The sequence below is a fragment of the Gorilla gorilla genome, chromosome 22 (genome assembly GCF_029281585.2).
Source record: "Gorilla gorilla gorilla isolate KB3781 chromosome 22, NHGRI_mGorGor1-v2.1_pri, whole genome shotgun sequence".
NCBI lineage: Eukaryota > Metazoa > Chordata > Mammalia > Primates > Hominidae > Gorilla > Gorilla gorilla.
In genome coordinates this window covers 40,906,337-40,925,909 of record NC_073246.2, presented here as the reverse complement: position 1 = coordinate 40,925,909, position 19,573 = coordinate 40,906,337, and the positions used below count along the sequence as shown (strand labels likewise).

Sequence of the window (19,573 nt, the reverse complement as noted above, 5' to 3'; positions counted from 1 at the left end):
TGGGAGAGGCCAGAGGGGCAGCCAGTGAGGTGTGGGTCTGGAGCCAGCAGATCATGTTTTCTGTCTGTCCTTCCTCCACGACGATGTACTCTTTAGGAGCCGAGTGACGATGACCTGTGGATGAGCAGCCTGGAATGCCCCTGTCCCCAGCCTCTTCAACCTGACACAAGTTTGCATTCTATGCTCTCTTTCTTTGGAACAAGGATTGACTCCTAAGTGGCATCTGGAGAAGGCCAAGCTTCCTGCAGGGACCTGAAGAGGGTATTAATAGCAACTTTCCTCTGTGGGGTGTGGGACCAGCAGGTCAGGACAATGGACCCCAGCCAGGAACCGATCCAGAAGTGACCACTGGCTGCCACTGAGTGGAGCCCACCAGGCCTGCTCTCCTCTCAGCCACAGTGGGGATTGCTTTCTGCATCCTGCTGAGAAAAAAACTGCATAGAACAATTTCTGAAATTAAGGGCCATCCACTGGGTTGTTTTAAACCAAAGAGCTGAAGCCTCCTTCAGTAGACACAGGAAAATTGATTAAAGTCCGTGCTTCAAGGGCCCTGAAAGCACTTTATGTCAATGTCCTTCCTGCGATAGTGCTTCTGTGTTTTAATAGTAAAGCCTGCATGAGTTTACTAAGAAGGAAAACCTTATGTGTTTTGCAGGTAAAATGTCTGTCACCCAGGCATTGAACTCAGCAGTATGGTTTGGCAATTACTGTCCTCAAGGCTCCTTTCTTTCATTATCTTTATCTCCTTTAAAAAAGTTTTTTTAAAGATTTTTTTCTTATTTCAAATGGTGCACAATCTTATACAAGATTTAAAAAATTACAAAATTAACTAGCAAAAAGTTAAAATCCTCCCTAATGCAGACGGCAAGGGGCTATGGCTTCCTTCCTGTGCGACCAACATTCTTTTTGGTATGTTATGTTTTTATCAGCTGCTTTGGAATCTGAGGCTGATTGGTTCCATCTGCATTTCTGTTTGACTTTCAGCTCTGAGCTCACCCTAATCATAGCTCACTATCGAGAAAAAGCACAGAGACTGCTACAGAAGCTGCAGGCTTCTACTTGATAATACAACCTAGTAACATGCTGAGCTGGTCTGGAACCACTCACACAGACCCCTCCAATCACTGAGAGCCCAGGGCTGATGGAGCAAATAGAAGATACCGCAATGCAAGGAGGGCTCCTAAAAGAAGTCTTAGACAAGGAGTCTGCATCTGCCAAACTCCATTTTTCTTGAATCCCAGCTGAATGCTGGGATTCATTAGTGCTTCCACGTTGCATTCTAACACCCAGAGCTGCCCCAGTTCTAATCTGTGATTCACAGTTAGCCTGGTCATCATGTGTATGGATGGCCTTGCCCATAGGCACATCCATTCTCTCTTCCAGGCTGGCAGGTTTTCTCTAGGTTTGCTCACTTTTTTTGTACTTATTTCTGCATTTGCCTCCTGAAGGTTTTTAGAAACAGAAACGGAGTCATCAGATTGCTCACAGTGGCCAAATCTTGCCCTAAAGTCAAAGCTCTGAAGCACTGCACTAAAGAGCTCTTGGAACACCCGTGGATTCCCAAGGAAAGGAATGGATAAAGTTGTGAGCAACAGAGGTGGTGGCCATGGGGGCGGGTGCCCAGGGGAGAAGGCAGCCATTTCCTTTGTCTTTCCTCTATTCTTCCTGGATGCAATTTTCCACCCAGGTTTTCTCTGTTGGGTGAAATCTCTGCCCAAGGAGGGGGCTGCAGCTCTCCCTGACCCAGGGCAGGCGGCTCACCTTTCCTCTGCCAACAGGGCCTGACAGCAAAGGCTGCTCAGACAGCCAGGGAGGGCATCTTTGCAGGGTTCTGAGATGGAGGCTGTATTTCTCAGAGCAAATCCCCTTGCTCTGTTTCTTTCAGAAGCCATGATGACCTTGTTGAATCCAGCCATTCTGCAAGTGCCTGTTTTGACTTTAGGGATGGAAGTCCTTCCAGGCATGCCAAGAGGGAAGGAAACATGGCAGGTGCACTGGCTTTGAAGTTGCCGTGGTGGTTGCAATCCTGCATCTGTCTGTTCCTGATGGGGTGACATCAGGCAAGTTGCTTGGCCTCCCTGAATCCCAGTTTTCTAGTGTGCAAGATGGGGACCATATTGCCTTGGGGATGACTTCAAGGACTGAGAGAGGTATTTTTTTTTCTTTGAGACAAAGGCCTTGCTCTGTCACCCAAACCGGACAGCAGTGGTGCAATCACAGCTCACTGCAGCCTCAACCTCCTGGGCTCAAGGGATCCTCTCACTGCAGCCTCCTGAGTAGCTGGGACTGCAGGCATGAGCACCATGCCTGGCTAATTTTTCAATTTTTTGTAGAGATGGAGTCTCACTGTATTACCCAGTCTAGAGGGAGATAAATTCTAAGCTTAGTACAGCACCTGGCTTATATGAAGAACTCAGTAATCAGTGATATTTACTTCATGTATTTATAGTTCCTAACATGGGTGTTTAGTCAGCCTCCCTTTTGTCACATCTTTCAACTGTTCAGATATCCTACTTGTCTGCCTCCTCCTCCATGAACCCTCCCTAGGTTCCCCCAATCCTCAATGATTTCCATCTCCTCTGTTGTCAGTTTGCCCCATTCCTGCCACTAGGACTCTCTGAGTGTTTCTTGTGCATTAATGTTGTTTCATTAAGAGTGGGGAGGTGGCCTCAGAAGTGGTTCAGTGGTAGTTTAAGATGCTAGGTAAGAGCACAGATTCTGCAGCCACACTGCCTGGGTTCAAATCCTGACTGGGCCACTTAACACCAATACGATTTAGTTTCCTTATCTGTAAAATGGGTTCAATAACAGTTCCTGTCTCATAGAGCTGTGAAAAAGGATTAAGTGAGATCCATTTAGATCCATGCCTGAGCTTACATGTGCTGTGTAAGTGTTAGCTATTATTATGCCCACCTGTGTAATTTTGGTAAGTTGGTGTATCTTTGTGAACCTCAGTTTTCTCATCTGCAAACCAGTAGTAATAAAATGTAATCCTCTGGGCTGTGGAATTAGATGAAGTGCTGAACATGTGGGCACAGTGCTGGGTGCATGGTAAGCACTCAGTGTTGGTAGTGGTTGTTTTTGTCAGTTCCTGGGGACAGGAGCTCTGTCTTGGTCAAGCTGGGAATACATTTTCCAGAGTCTCCTTTTCTGGGGAGTTCTGATAGAACTTGGCCCATTTAACAAACAAAATAACAGAACCTCTATTTAAAGTTGAATTGCAGATCAATCATAGCAAATATTCAGTGTAACCATATCCCATGTATTGCATGGGAAATACTTATGCCTAAAAAATTATCCACTGTTGATCTGCAATTCAAATTTAGTGGGACATCCTGTATTTTACATAACAACCCCTCAAGAGGAACTAGTGTGAGTCTCAGAAAATCAATGGATGGAGGCAGAGGTGCTGATGGATCCCAGTGTGTCTTCTCTCTCCTCTGCTCTGGCCCTGCTGTGGCTCCCCTGGGGTCCTGGCTCCAAAGGTGGACATGCTGGGCTTGTTGAATCCTGGCATGCTCTGTGCAAATCCCTCAACAATTGTCCAGAGTCTGCCCCCTCTCAGCAACCCCACAGCTATTGCCCTGGCCCCTTCCTCACTCTGGGTACCATACCCCAGCTGTTCTCTACACAGCATCCAGAGATATCCCTTTAAAGGTGACACTGCTGGTTGGTTTCGTTGGCTCACACATGTAATCCCAGCCCTTTGGGAAGCCAAGGCTGGAGGATCACCTGAAGTCAGGAGTTTGAAACCAGCCTGGCCAACATAGTGAAACCCCGTCTCTAAAAATACAAAAATAAGCTGGGCGTGGTCGCATGTAGCTGTGGTCCTAGCTACTTGGGAGGCTGACGCAGGGGAATCACTTGAACCCAGGAGTCAGAGGTTGCAGTGAGCTGAGATCATGCCACTGCACTCCAGCCTGGGTGACAGAGCAAGACTCTATTTAAAAAAAAAAAAAAGTGACACTGCCTTCTCAAAGCCCTGCAGCGGCCCCCTTCTCACGAAGAATAAAATCTGTAGTCTGGACCTTTGCTTCCAGGCCCTGACTGTTCTGGCCCCAGCCTCCCTCTGGCCTCTTTCCTCCTGTCTCTTGCTCACTTGCTCTGCCCCAGACACACCTGCTTCTTGATGTTCCTGGAAGCACCTGCTGGTCCTTTTTGGATGAGACATTCTGTCCCCTGAGTACAGGAATGCTTGCTCCCCCTCACTTCACAGCATCTTTGTGCAAACGTCCCGCCCCCGAGAACTCGACCCTGGGCTGGGCTCCCCTCTCACCTTGTCTTTTCCTCTGGGCGATCATCACCTCTTGACACTCCCAGCACTCTTCTGTTTGTTGACTGTCCCCTTCACAGTCCCAGGAACCCATGAGGGCAGGGACTCCGAGATGTCCTCTGCTGCATCCTGGCCACAGCTACACGCCTCCCTGGATGGACGCCCCGTAGGCCAGTGTGGAATGAATGGGTCACGTAGTGGTGATGAGATGGGGAGGCTCTGCAGGTTCCCACGCTGTAGAACTTGGCAAATGAGTGAAATTGTGCCAGGAAACAATTCTTGGAGTTCTTGTAGCAGCTCAAAGCCTTAAGGTTGAGCCTGTGGCAGGTAATGTTGAACCAAGCTTCTGGAAGTTTCTGCCAGTGACACCCATGTCCAGTGGTTGGACTCACTTTGACTTTGTGCTCTTTGTATCGCTGATTCTTCCTTCTTTTCCTCTTCCTGTTGTCAGTAGTATTGATTGGTAACTGGGCTCACTTAAGCATTTAAAAGGACAATGATGGAAATGCAGCCTTGCTCTGTAATAACATGAAGGGTGAATGGTTTCATTAGAATGCCATAGAGTTCTCCGGGGGGTGGGGGGGTTGTATCCTTAGGACATTGCTACTGTTTGGATGTTCGCCCCTTCCAAATCTCGTGCTGAAATTCGATCCCCAATGTTGGAGGTGGGGCCTGGTGGGAGGTGTTGGGTCATGGCGGTGGATCCTCATGAATGACTTAGCACCATCCCCTTGGTGATGAGCGAGTTCTCACTCATTTCACGTGAGATCTGGTTGTTTAAAAGAGTCTGGGACCTCCCGTTTTCTCTCATGCTCCTGCTCTCGAGTGTGATGTGTGTACCCCACCCCCTTGCTTTCCACCATGAGTGAGAGCTCCCAGAGGCCTCCCCAGAAGCTGAGCAGATGCTGGCATCACACTTCCTGTACAGCCTGCAGAACTGTGAGCTAAATAAACCTCTTTTTTTTTTTTTTTAAAGTTATCCAGCCTCAGGTATTTCTTTATGGCAATGCAAAAATGGCCTAACACATTCATTTCAGCTGTGTCAGTACCCCAGCTGCCCTCAGAGGTGGAAGGGATGTATGTTTCGCCTAATGTGCACTTAGAAAACTAAGTGCAGGCCGGGTGCAGGTGGCTCACACCTGTAATCCCAGCACTTTGGGAGGCCGAGGTGGGCAAATCACCTGAGGTCAGGAGTTCAAGACCAGCCTGGCCAACATGGTGAAACCCTGTCTCTGTTAAAAATACAAAAAATTAGCCAGGCATGGTGGTGCATGCCTGTAACACCAGCTACTTGGGAGGCTGAGGCAGGAGAATCATTTGAATCCGGGAGGTGAAGGAGGTTGCAGTGAGCTGAGAGCATGCTGCTGCACTCCAGCCTGGGTGACAGAGTGAGACTCTGTCTCAAAACAAAACAAAACAAAAGAAAACAAAAAAAACAACTGAGTGCAGAGGTTAATACCTTCCCAAATCCTATAGTCGCTGAGTGTAAACTGAAGCTCACCTTTTCCCCTTTCTTTTTAATTTAAAAATATTTAAATACAAATATACACTTAATTAATATTAATTTAAAAATAAATATATAAATAAATATTAAATACAAAGAAGTTTAAGATAAAAAATATAATGAGAAAAATTGTCCATAATCTCCCAACTCCCCCACAGCAGTTTCATCTCCCCACCCCGGCCTCATTATTCATGTGACGTTTTCACATCATCACCACCATAGGTATCACTTAAGATTGTTAGAAATATATTGTCACCTCATCCCATTGTCTCTGAATAATAGTTTTCAGTGACTGCATAATAGTCCAACAAATGAAAGCTCCAGATGATGTATCTTCAGGCTATTTCTCTATATTTTTAAACAATAATGCTTATTTTATAAAGATTTTTGAGCTGTGACATTTTTCTTTCTTTTGAGCCCGAGTGTTAGGATTCTGTTGTGGGTCAAATTGTGTCCCTCAAAAAGATGTGTTTAAGTTCCAACCCCTGGTGTTTGGAAACGAGCCCTTATTTGGAGATAGGCTCTTTGCAGATGTAACCAGGTTGAGGTGGTCATTAGGGTGCATCCCAATCTAATATGGCTTGTTCTTGTAAGTAGAGGAAAATGTGATGTGGAGACGCAGACACACATGGATTGTGACAATGAAGGCAGAGATTGGAGTGATGCTGAGATAGGGTCTTTGCGGTTGTGATCAAGTAAAGAGGAGGTTATTAGGGTGGGATCCCATTGTAATATGGCTGGTCCTTATAGGTAGAGGAAAATGTGATTTGGAGACATAGACACACATGGAGTGTGACAATGGAGGCAGAGAGTGGAGCGATGCAGCTGCCAGCTGAGGAGTGCCAAGGGTTGATGGTCACCATCGGAAGCTAGAGGAGGCAAGGGGGGCTCTGTCTGGAGTCTCAGAGGGACAGCAGCCTTGATTTTGGACTTCTTGCCTCCAGAAAGGTGAGACAATACATTTCCGTTGTTTTAAGCCTCCTGGTTTGTGTTACTTTGTTGTGGCAGCCCCAGGGACTCTGAGTTGATATTCTGTCAAATACACAGCAGAAATTCGCCTTTCCTGATCACATCACACTGATTCCGGGACCAAGCAGGATGTCACAGGTGGGGGTCAAGCCAGGCTTGAGAAGATGGGCCGGGCTGGGCCTCAGCCTCTCATGGGCTTCTGTGGGTCATGGCCTTGGCGTTCCTCCAGCCCTGGCTAATGCAGTCTCCTATGGAGGAATGGCATCCCAGGCCTTCACCCCTCCAGGTCAGCCGTGGCTGCCGGCCAAGATGGCCGCGTGGGCAGCCTCACATTCCTTCTCGGCTTTTGGCCCCATGTCCTCGGCACTCAGGTCTGCAGTTCAGCCCAAGTGTTGAGACTCAGGTATGCAGCTCAGGGCGGCCTTAATTAACCCTCCCATGGGCTTGGGCACCGCCTGCGCCTCATCAGCTCTGGGCTGCTGGTTTTGTTCCTGACGCTGCAGCCTGACACTGTGGGCGGGGGTGCAGTTTGCGATGGAAGGCTGCCTCCGAATCGAGGAAGCCTTGACCTTGGGAGGGGCCTGCCTTTTCGCTGGGCTTGCCTTTCTCTGGGCAGCATTCGCTCAGCACTTCAGTGCGGCCGATTCCCCTGGGACTGAATTCACACCAGCCACGACGACTTCCCGGCTACTTCACGTTCTCTATGTTTGCAGCTGTTCTTTGGTGGCAGAAAAAGATGATTTTTCTTCCCCCCACTCCCATTCCCTTTTGTTAGTTTCTCTCCCTGAACCACATTTTGAGCTAAGTAAAGGTCTCAGGTTGGCCTTTAGAGGGAGTCAATCCTCTGATAGCATCAGGTACCGGAGAGGCGGAAATGAGGGTGTTAGGCCCTGGAGAGCAGGTGCCACCGGCTTGCCTCCCACTGGGAAAGACATTTCTGTATCTTTGGCCCATGAATTATATTCTCTTCTCAAGCAGCTCCAAATGAGCATTTAGGGCTTTATCTATCTCCCATATGCATGATTGACTGGGAGGTAGGACGGCGGCCCTGGGTGTGGTCTTGGCTCACCTGCTCACCAGCTGGGTGACTGGGCCTCACTGCCACCCAACACTCACCCAGCCCCCTCCTGGGGCATTGGAGGGATTAGGGGTGGAGACATGGGTAAGAGAGTGAGCATGCAGGTGCCTGGGGAAGCAGTTTCTGAAGGCACGTGGTTTGTCCTTGCCATCTCTTTGATTTTACAGTTGGCAAGAATTTCCAAGGCATCTCATCAACAACTTCTGATAAATGAGGAAGTGGAGGCTGAATTGTAGTTCCACAGCATCGGGAGCCAGAAGCGAGGTGGGAATCCAAGTCTTCCAGATTCCCAGCTCCGTGATTCGTGCCTGTCACAAATTTGGGACCAAAAGACACCTGTCTGTGGGATTAACAACAGTCGAGGCTATGACTGACATCGTGCCCTAGCGAGTGCACAGGTCTGGCCAGCTGGGCGGCTGGACCTGGCTCTCTCGCCTTGGGTCCGTTCAGCCCATTTTGTGGATGGATCAGGTGAAGTGTGGCTCCTGGGGCTGCTGGCTGCTTTCCAGTGTGCGGTTGCCGAGCATGTGAATGAGGCTTTCCTGAGCCACAGCTTCCACGGCGGATGCCGGAGGAACCCTCGCAGGGAACCTAAGGGCGCCAGAGGCGGAGTTGGAGGCGTGGTATTGGTGGATCCTGGGGATGCGTGTTGGGGGCTGGGTGGGTGCTAGGAGAGAGGAAAGAACTGGACCCACCTGGAAGACCAGCCAGGTGTGGGTCAGAAGCTATAAACATGAGAGGGCTTGAGGAATTCTCATAGTGCTTTCTGGAGCCGGGGAAAAGGGGGCTGGCCAGGAGGCCCCCACGTTTCTCTCCACCATCCTGCAGTCTTCATTTTCCCTCCAAATGGGAGGGTTCCCCGCAGCTGGCCAGCCTGCCGTGGCACAGACTGTTTTTCACACGAAAAACACTCAATAGATGCCGACAGGCAAGTTGGAAGGTACAAGGGAGTCCTGGGATTATTTTTTTGAAGGCATTTTAAAGGGTAGATGGCTTCCTTTCTGCTCTGTGCCTGTCCCCAGCTCAGCCCTCCACAGGGGGACCCAGGCCCGTCCCCTTTCCTCCTCCCTTCCCCCCTCCTGCAGCTTGTGTTCAGGGCTCCCTCCCAGAGCGCCTCACCCTCTCTCCCCCTTTGCGCCCAGGCCCAGCTCCAACAGGCTTCTCTCCCGGAGAGGTCTGTCAACGGGGTGGCCCACGACCTTGCTCCCCATGTCCACCAGCCCTGCCCACCCACCCAGCCTTCCTCAGTCCCAGTCTGCCTGGATTTCCCTGCAGAGCCAAAAGCCAGAACAAGTCGAGGCCGCTGCTGTTGCCCGACACACACCGTTGTCCCCAGCTCCACCCCAGAACAGCCCAAATTCCCCAGATTGCTGTGAAGAGAGTCAGCCTGTGCTCAGAGGCATTGAGCAACGCGGAGCCTCCCAGGGTCCCTGCTCCTGCACCCGGGAACAGCCAAGTGGCCTGAGCATCCAGGGTCAGATCGGAAGGCGTTTAAGGGAGGATGGCTGCTTCCTTTTGGGGTGTAGTGGGAAAATGTTGTTGGTGGGCAAAGGTCTCTCCACATTGCCCATCCTTGGGGTGGGGGGTGGGTTTCAGTTTGGGCTCATGATGTCTGGTTGCTGTTTTGTTTAGGGTGTGGGAGTCAAAGGCTGGAGGGTGGCGTTTGCAGGATGGTGCGAACCTTTCACCTCTGAGTTGAAGGGAAGAGGGAAGCAGCTGCCCTCGCAGCAGGAAACAGAGTCCGGCCTCGAGCTGACACCTCCAGCTGGCCAGGGAGGATGTCACCAGGCAGTTGCTATGTCTTTGATGTTGGGGCTGCCTTTTCTCCTCTCGCTGACCACCAGACAGCTGGGTGGGCTGAGAAGGAGGTGCCCGGCACACACGTCCGTTTCCTGGAAAGCTGTGGCCACAAAGGTCACTCCATGGACTCTGAGCAGGGGCCATGGGGGCTTCTGGATGGAGACCTGGGATTTGGCCCCACATTGCATCCCCAGACTTTGCTGGATATTCCCAACCGCTCTGAGTGAATTCCAGGGAGGCATCCCTTGAAGCAGGAGTCCCACCCCGATGACATGCTTGTCAATTCACCACAAACCCAAGTACAGGTGACCCAGGAGAAGAGGGCTGCCGAGCGAATGTCCTGCATGCATTTAAAGAGTTAATAAGGGAGGGCCAAGGGGCCTGATTTAAAACAGAATAGGAAAGTCTTTTAAAATATCTTTTTTTAAAAAAAGTAAAATACCTTTAAAAATCTTTAAAACATGTATCTTTTTCTTATTATAAAAGATTAAATGTTTGTTGTAGAAAATCTGGAAATGACAAAAAAGTATAGAAAACATGAAAATTCATCTTGAATCACCCAAGAAACTGCGAACCCGTGTTAACACTATGATCTACTCTTGATACACACACACAAACACACACCAGCACGCGTATTTTCACACTCGACCAAGACCGTCCTACAAATACAACACTTATCTTTCTTAATTTCTCTTAAAATTCCATAACAAGCATTTTCCCATGTCTTCAAAACATGAATTTTTACAACTACCTATCATTCTTTGCAACGGCTAAGCAATTTATTTAACAACCTCCTTATAGGTTATGTATAGCACTTAATTTAAACCAATTAAAATGTACAAGTGTGCCTTATGGAATAGAATAAGAAAACTGCCACCCTGAGCCTCCATTTTCCCCATCTCGAAAGTGGGAGAACTCTGCCTTAGCTCAGGTGGCTGGTGTGCTCTTTAATTAAGATTTAGGAAAGGCCTTGCCATTTGTCGGTGAAGGATTGCTACCTCAGTCAAAGGTTTGGCGTAGTCATCCTTAATTATTATGATGTGCTCATTATGGGCAATTAGCACATTGCAGGACAACAGAGAGGAATTTATTTGGGAGTTGATCTGTGTTGTTGTCCTGGGTGAGCCAGGGTGCTGGAGGTTCAGGAGGCCTGTGGTTGGCTCCTGACTGCAGAGACAAAAATCAGCCAGCAGCATCCAGGCCTCAGTGGGCTGAGATAATCGCTGATGCCAGGCTGATCCTGAGGGTGGGAAGGAGAAATGCCACCTGGTAGGGCAGGGAGAGTGGGTCTTTCATGGGTGCCAAGTGCCAGCTCTCCATTTTCCTTTGCCTTCCTGATTTTAATCTTCTGGAATACATATACAATTCACCAGGATTTCTGTCTTCATATTGGTTCATTGAGTGTTTGTACAGATTGTCTTAATGGCCCATGAGCTATGGTGTTTGTCTTTGGACTCTCCAGAAGTTTTCACATGTGACTTTTTTTTTTTTTCCTTTGAGACGGGATTTCACTGTATGACCCAGGCTAGAGTGCAGTGGTGTGATCACAGCTCACTGCAGCCTCGACCTCCTGTGCTCAAGCAATCCTCCTGTCTCAGCCTCCTGAGTAGCTGGAACCACAGGAGCACACCGCCATGCTTGGCTAATTTTTGTATTTTTTTGTAGAGATGGGGCCTTGCCGTGTTGCCCAAGCTGGTCTCAAACTCCTAAACTCAAGTGATCCACCCCCACCTGGGCCTCCCAAAGTGCTGGGATTACAGGTGTGAGTTGCCCCACCCAGCCGTGATGAATTTGGGCTTTCAACACCCTAAAATGGGAGAAGGTGGTAGCATAGAGTGTGTATGACTGATTGTATTTACATTTGTTGCAATTTGAAGAAATGTAGTTATAAGTCCATCTGCAGAGAAATTATGACCATCGCTTCTGTCTGACCAAGGTCTGTTTTCCTGATCGGTGAGTACAGTTATGTAAAAGGTAAAGGGGTAGACTGTTTGCAGCAGGCACTGTCCTGGAACGTGCAGGCCACGTGGTCACCTTGCATGTGAGAGCAAGGTCTGCAGCTACAGTCCCTGAGGGAAATTCTCAATGCTCTAGCACACTTTCTGGAATGTTCAGTGTCTTGCAAATAGCCTAACAGCAATTTCAGAAGCACCCAGAGATGCTTAGGAGCAGTAATGATGATTTGACAGGCTTTATTCCTAACACTCTTTTTTATTTTCATTTTATTTCTTCATTTATTTGAGATGGAATCTCGCTCTGTTGCCTCAGTTGGAGTGCAGTGGTGCGATCTCCGCTCATTGCAGCCTCCACCTCCCAGATTCAAGTGATTCTCCTGCTTCAACCTCCTGAGTAGCTGGGATTACAGGCACCCACCACCACGCCTAGCTAATTTTTTTGTATTTTTAGTAGAGACAGGGTTTCGCCATGTTGTCCAGACTGATCTTGAACTCCTGGGCTCAAGCGAGCCACCTGTCTCCGTCTCCCAAAGTGCTGGGGTTACAGGCATGAGCCACCCTGCCTGGCCCCTAACACTTTTGATTGTGGAGGTACAGGGTAGTGGGGGAAGAATTGTTTAGTGCATTCTTGAGTCAACCCCTAGTTCTTAGCTAGTCTGGGGAAAGATTCACATCCAGGAAGCTGAGGGTTCGGATTATTGACTGGTCCAGATGTAGGCTGCAGAAGATAGCTGGGGAGGCATCCCCCATAGACAATTTACATGGCATCCAGGAATGGCTCGTTCCAAGGCTGGGATGACCCACTGAGTTATTGTCAGACTTTGGAAAAAAATGAATTGGGATGGCTTCAAACCCTCCAGGAAAAAAGGGAGGAGAGGATGCAGGGCATCCCACATCATCCCACATCCTCCTTCTCGATCGAGATAAAATATTTGAACTCTTGACCCCATTGCACAGTTTTAACTGGTCCAAGTGCTTCTGCAGATTTTGAGCTGAATGATACAAGCACAGCGCTACTCAGATTTGAAATACTGAGATCTTTTCTATTTCTCACCTCTAGGCTTTGTGAATACATGCGAGCATGCCTTCATTTTACTAAAACATCTCAGATTGAGATGTTGAATGCACCACAGTTATTATTATTTATGATTATTTTTTAATCTCTGGAGATGGTGGGCTAACAGAAAACTCCAATCTTACAGGAGTTTCTCATCTCATTTTCTAGGTCAGTTGCCTCAGCATGCATTCCCAGGACTTTATAAGATGATCCACTGAAAGATTTCAGCAAGAAAATTCTGGAGTGTCAACTGATACGTTTTTCAGTCTCAGCTTGCTCACTGTTTGAGTAGTGTCACATGTACATGCGTGTTATTAGAGGCGAATGCATACTTTTGTTACTGAGAGAGTGGCCCTAGAGCAGATGCCAGCGAACTGCAGCCCACAGCCCGAATCTAGCCTGCCGCCTCTTTTCATGTGGCTCACAAGCTAGTCATAGTATTATATTTTAATAGTGTGGGAAAACATCAGAAGAAGAATATTTTGTGGAACATGAAAATTATATGTTTACATTTTAGCATCCATAAACGTGGTTTCATTAGAACACGCTTCTATGGTTTGAATGTCCTCTCCAAAACTCATGTTGAAACTTAGTCTCTAATGTCACTATATTAAGAGATAGGGCATTTAAGAAGTGATTGGGGCATGGGAACTCTGCCCTCATGAATGGATTAATCTATTCATGGATTAATGGATTAATGCATTAACGGATTGGTGGTTGATCATCGCAAGGAAACTGGCAGTTTTGTAAGAAGAGGAAGGGAGACCGTGGCAGGGAAACTGGCGGCTTTGTAGCAAGAGGAAGTGAGACTTGAGTCCTCTCACCACAGGTTGCCCTGCACCAACCACCACAGGACTCTGCAGAGAGTCCTGGCTAGCAAGAGGATCTTCACCAGATGTGGCCTCTTGACCTGAGACTTCTCAGCCTCCATAACTGTAAGAAATAAATTCCTTTTCTTTATAAATGACCCAGTTTTAGGCATTCTGTTTTAAGCAACAGAAAATTAACTAAGACAATGCTCATGCCCATTCACTACATATTATCCACGGCTGTTGCCTGCATTTTGATGGCAGAGTTGAGCAGTTGCAACAAAGACCAAATGGGCCAGTAAAAGCCGAAAATATTTACTATGTGGTTCTTACAGAAAACACTTGCCAACCCCTGCCCTAATCACTGGCTTCATTTCCTGGGACAATGTTTCTGTACTTATCCAACTTTGTGGATAGCATTTTTTTTTTTTGAGATGGAGTCTTGCTCAGTCACCCAGGCTGGAGTGCAGTGGCACGATCTTGGCTCGCTGCAACCTCCACCTCCCAGGTTGAAGAAATTCTCTGCTCAGCCTCCCGAGTAGCTGGAATTACAGGCGCTCACCACCATGCCCTGCTAATTTTTGTATTTTTAGTAGAGACGGTGTTTCACCATCTTGGCCAGGCTGGTCTTGAACTCCTGACCTTGTAATTCACGCACCTTGGCCTCCCAAAGTGCTGGGATTACAGGCGTGAGCCACTGTGCCTTAATAAACTTTCTCAAATAACTTACATATATATCAAATGAGTAACCCCCCTCAGTAATGTTACCTGGGATTAGGGAAGAGGCATTGGAAGAAGGCCAGGGAAAACATCTTGAAGCCAGCAGACTGTGAAAAGTCAAGAAGCTGAACAAAGAGTTGATTTGGTGGGCTGTGAATGAGCTTGAGGGCAGGCCATGTGTGTCCTCCTTTAATCTGTCTTTGTATGGATGTTGATACTGTAGTCAGCCAGTGGTTACAGAGTCACCTCAGCCTCATATTAGTGTCATGCTGCCTTGTACTATACTTACTGAGCACTTCCTTCCCCAGGAGCCCGCAGCTCTACGTTCAAATTTATTTCTCCCCTTAACATTCCTGGGAGAGGGGCTTTCCTTGGATACAATCTCTTGTGATCAATTCACTTTTTAGGTACATGAAATTTTAAAAAGAGACAAACCCTCATCAGAAATGGGAGAACCTTTCAGCAAAGCCCAGGTGGCTGTTCACAGGTATTTGCTGGTTGTTTTTTTTTTTTTTTTTTTTTTTGAGACGGAGTCTCGCTCTGTTGCCCAGGCTGGAGTGCAATGGTGTGATCTTGGCTCACTGCAACCTCTGCCTCCCGGGTTCAAGTGATTCTCCTGCCTCAGCCTCCTGAGTAGCTGGGATTACAGGAGCAGGCCACCACACCTGGCTAATTTTTGTATTTTTAGTAGAGATGGGGTTTCACCATGTTGGTCGGGCTGGTCTCAAACTCCTGACCTCGTGATCTGCCTGCCTCTGCCTCGCAAAATGCTGGGATTACAGATGTGAGCCACCACACCCAGCCTATTTGCTGTTTGAATGTAGGTGAATGACTGCGTCCAGCCCCATTTATTGATTCCAAAGTTGAACCTTACTTGTCTGACTCTTATCTGATCGGCTACTCTGCTATTTTATATAGGAAGATTTAGATTCCAGGAACCCTGGTTATCTCAAAGTTTGGATGAGCACAACAGGCTTCTGCCATCAGGTAAGTGTTCATCTTACTTAACAAGATTTTTTTTTTTTTTTGGTGGATGTCCAAAATAGAAGTTCTTGAGAACCCAGGTGAGAGGGTGCATGTGGGTTTAGGCAACTGGTCAGCCCCCCAAAATAAGATCTGGTAAAGGCATGACAGACAGAGGCTCTGGTGCAGGAAGTAGCTTATTCCAAATGTTAGGAGGAAACAAAGTAAGTGGCTGGATTGTGAATCCGTGTAATTTATCAGTGGATACTACAGTTGGATGATAAGTAGAAAACCTCAGAGAGCTGAATGAGAAAAGAAATGGTTCTGATGAGGAAGGCCTAACTCAGAGAAGATGGAAGATTTTATTCTGGGAGGAAGAATAAACTTAGTAACATGAATGGACTTCACCAGCTCAGAAGCCCTCTGGAGTTCTGAGTCAACTGCTTATTAATACAGTGTTACGTAATGACTTAAGGATGCACAACGTAAACTTTCCAGAAAAGCAAAAACCACAAAAGTGGGCAGAACCTTAATTTCTCCTTTGTTTGCTGATTCGTGGAGGCTCACATGATTTCTTTTAAGGTTGGTGCAGCCCCTCCACTGGCGTCCAAGAAACGGAAATCTCCCAATGTTAGTAATCCCGTCAGAAGTTTCGGTTTTCGTGGAAAACGTGCCTGGTGGCCTACTTGGGGCCTCCAGGCCACACACCTCCACTCCATGAAGCTGTCTCTCTCAGGATGCATGGGTGACAATGTGTTCAGATGGATGCTTTGAATCCAGGGCCCCAACCCCCGGCCTGCTGAGACACAACGCCAATACTGTGATTGCCTGAAAAAGATAATTGGCTCATACTTCTCTCAATATTAAAAGTTTAAAAAATATGTGAAATGAAAATGCTAGAGAAATGAATTCAAAAAGTCCAAATCCAAAATAATCTAATCTGATTATTTTCAATTTTGAATATTAATTTATAGAAGTCTTAAAGCACTGCCAATCATGGTGCTCACATGTTGTTTGCACATAGACTGCCTCACAATGAATGAAATGATCAGCTCCTTCTTTCACTAGGGGCACAAAGTCACGACCTGGCTTGTGCCTGGGATTTGCCTGCTGTGTGTTCCCTCCTTGTCTTCATGAGAGAGGTTCAGGCAGAGAATCCTGCCTGGATTCCCACGTCTGTACAGTGCCAGGCACCTGACAGTGGAGGGCTGTGATATGATTTGGCTGTGTCCCCACCCAAATCTTATCTTGAATTGTACTCCCATAATTCCCATGTGTTGTGGGAGGGACCCAGTGGGAGATAATTGAATCATGGGTGCAGTTTCCCCCTTACTGTTCTAGTGGCAGTGAATAAGTCTCATGCCATCTGATGGTTTTATAAGGGGAAACCAGGCCGGGCGCAGTGGCTCACGCCTGTAATCCCAGTACTTTGGGAGGCCAAGGTGGGTGGGTCACGAGGTCAGGAGATGGAGACCATCCTGGCTAACATGGTGAAACCCCATCTCTACTAAAAAAAGAAAAGAAAGGAAAAATTAGCTGGGCATGTTGGCGAGCACCTGTAGTCCCAGCTACTCTGGTGGCTGAGGCAGGAGAATGGCGTGAACCCAGGAGGCAGAGTTTGCAGTGAGCTGAAATCGCAGCACTGCACTCCAGCCTGGGCGATAGAGCGAGACTCTGTCTCAAAAAAAAAAAAAAAAAAAAAAAACAAGAAAAAGGGGTGGTTCTCATTCTCTTTCTTGCCTGCCGCCATGTAAGATGTGACTTTTGCCTTCTGCTATGGTTGTGAGGCCACCCCAGCCACGTGGAACTGTGGGTCCATTAAACCTCTTTTCTTTATAAATTACCCAGTCTTGGGTATGTCTTTGTCAGCAGCATGAAAATGGACTAATACAGGCTGCACCCTGGTCCTGCCTTCTGCTGTGTTTCCCTGAGGCAGCAGAGCCTCCTATGAAACGTGTCTCCCTTTAGTGCCTCTCTTTAGTGTCTGCCTCACCTCCTCACTCCATTTATCCTGCGTTTCACTGCCACTTCTATGATGAGCCGCTGCTTTGGAAGGGTCCCCTAAATGGTCTGCTGATGGCTTGGCCTTCTGAGCCTCCCTCACTCCCTGTGCACTGGGGTAGGCCCCTTCTCCTGCAGACAGGCTCTCAGGCCACAGGGAATGGGTATGGAATGGCAGGTGTGGCCGGAAACATGGGGATGTGTGAGGAGTGTGTGCATGTGGGGTGTGTGAATGTGAGCATGTGTGTGTGCATGTGATGTGTGTGTGAATGTGAGAGTTTGAGTGTGCATGTGGGGTGTGTGAATGTGTGTGAGCGTTTGAGATTGTGCGTGTGTGTGCATGTGATGTGCATGTGAATGTGTGTGAGAATTTGAGAGTGTGCATGTGGTGTGTTTGCATGTGGTGTGTGTGAATGTGTGTGAGTGAGAGTGTGCATGTGTGCATGTGGTGTGTGTGAATGAGCATTTGCATGTGCATGTGTGTGTGTGCATGTGGTACATGAATGAGAATGTGTATGTGTGTATTGGGAAAGTGAGTGTGATTGTGTATACATGAGTGTATGTGAGCATATGTGAGTGAGAGTGAGTATATGTGCAGGTGTTCATGTATGTGTGTGTATGTGTGCATGTGAATGCATATGTGTATGTTGGTGAACATCAGCCTGAGAGTGTGGACACCAGAGTGAGTGAGAGTGTGTATGAGTGAGTGTGCAGGCGTGAGTGTGAGCATGAGTGTGAGTGTTTGTGAGTGTGAGCATGAGTGTGAATGTGAGCATGAGTGTTAGCGTGAGTGTGAGCATGAATGTGAGTGTGTGTGAGTGTGTGTGTGTGTGAGGGGTGAGGTTGCAGCAGGTGTCTTACTCATCTAACTTTGTCAGTGGAACAGGCGCTCCCCTCCCATCTTGAGGTGCCCTGTGCGGTGAGCTCAGGGCTTCTGAGGACAAGAGTGTGGCAGAGGGCGCCACTTATGGCATGAGTGAAGTCTGCTGGTGGCTGCTGTAAGCTGTGTGTCACGTTGCCTTACAGGCACATTCTATAAAGGAAATTGGTTTGCTTTTCCTTAAATGAGATTAGGGAAGCTAGGGGTAGGGTGACAGGTAGCTGGAGATGAGGATTTTCTCACTCGCTCCTCGAATTGTACTGTTGGGTGAATGGGCAGGTGCATGAGGGGTCAGTGGTAGGTGCACTGGGTGCAGAGCCCCACTGCACAGGGTCCCTCTGACCCATCTGGGCCAGTCCCATGCCAGCCCCTTCCCAGGTGCTTTTACCTCCAGCACCTTCCGATCTGCTCAAACTTCCAGCAGTGGGGTCTTTGGGGGTTCTCAGGGCTCTGTCCTGGATGTGCCTTGAACTCCAGCCTGTTTCCTTTAGGGCCTCCATGGCCTCCCGGGGCCCCAGTAACCTCCATATGTCTGTACTTCCCTGGCTGTACCCCTGCTCGTTCTTCTCGTCTGAGCTCCACACCTGTGTGTGTGTCTGCACATCCTGCACCCACCTCCCCACACTGCTTCTCAGAACCTCCATAACTCCCTGCCATGAATAATTCTATGTGGCAACTTGACTGGGGCATGGGGTGCCCAGATATTTGGCTTAACCTGATTCCGGGCATTTCTGTGAGGCTGTTTTTGGATGAGTTTATCACTTAAGGTGATGAGTGTGCAAAGTAGATTGTCCTCCCCAGTGTGGGGGGCCTCATGAGATCAGCTGAGGGTCCCGAGCTGAGTAGAACACGGCTGGCCCTCCCCCAGGTAAGAGAGAATTCCTCCTGCCTGCCGGCCTTCGAGCTAGCTCATGGGCTTTTTCCTGCCTTTGGACTAGGACTGAAACACCAGCTCTTCCTGGGTCTTGAGCCTGCAGCTTTTGGACTGGAACCTACACTCTGGGCTCTCCTGGTTCTCAGGCCTTTGAACTCAGATGGGAACTGTACCCTCAGCTCTCCTGGGTGTCCAGCTTGCTGACCACAGATCTTGGAACTTCTCTGCCTCCATAATCACGCAAGCCAATTCGTTGTAATACATCTCTATCTGTCTATGTCTTCTAGGTTAAGTTTCCTGGAGAATTCTGAAGGATATACCCCCTTCCTCTCCTACAGCACAGAGTTGTTCTGTGCACTTGGATCAGCCTCCACAACTTCCCCCCGGGACAGGGCACCCATCACCATCTCCTACCTGGACAACAGCAAACACTGCCCCCGTGACTTCCTGGTGCCATCGTTGGCTCCATTATGTCCGTTCTCCAGTGGCTGGCAGAGTGAGCTTGAAGAACGTGTGACACGCCCTTCAGAATGTTCTACTTCCTGTTCCAGAAGGACAGCCCCTCATGCCTTCCTGTGGGCCACACGCCACCTCTTCCTCAGTGCCCCAGCCTGGCATCCTCTTCCTGCATTCAGCCTTCTTTTCCGAGGTAGCGCTGATACCAGTTGTCACTAAATAGCAACATGCATA

General features: G+C 48.3%; 1 long non-coding RNA gene across 2 annotated transcripts in view; it reads left to right on the top strand.

Annotated features, from left to right (window-relative positions):
- Positions 1-19,573, top strand: part of LOC129529369 (uncharacterized) — a 93,478-nt gene that overhangs the window by 51,333 nt on the left and 22,572 nt on the right. Inside the window, exons 1-2 of one of the 2 annotated variants that reach the window (XR_010132426.1) lie at positions 15,038-15,152; positions 19,171-19,532. This is a non-coding gene — a long non-coding RNA (uncharacterized lncRNA). Of the gene's footprint in view, positions 1-15,037; positions 15,153-19,170; positions 19,533-19,573 lie in introns of those variants that run through there. The other variant, XR_008674867.2, reaches the window with a different exon arrangement.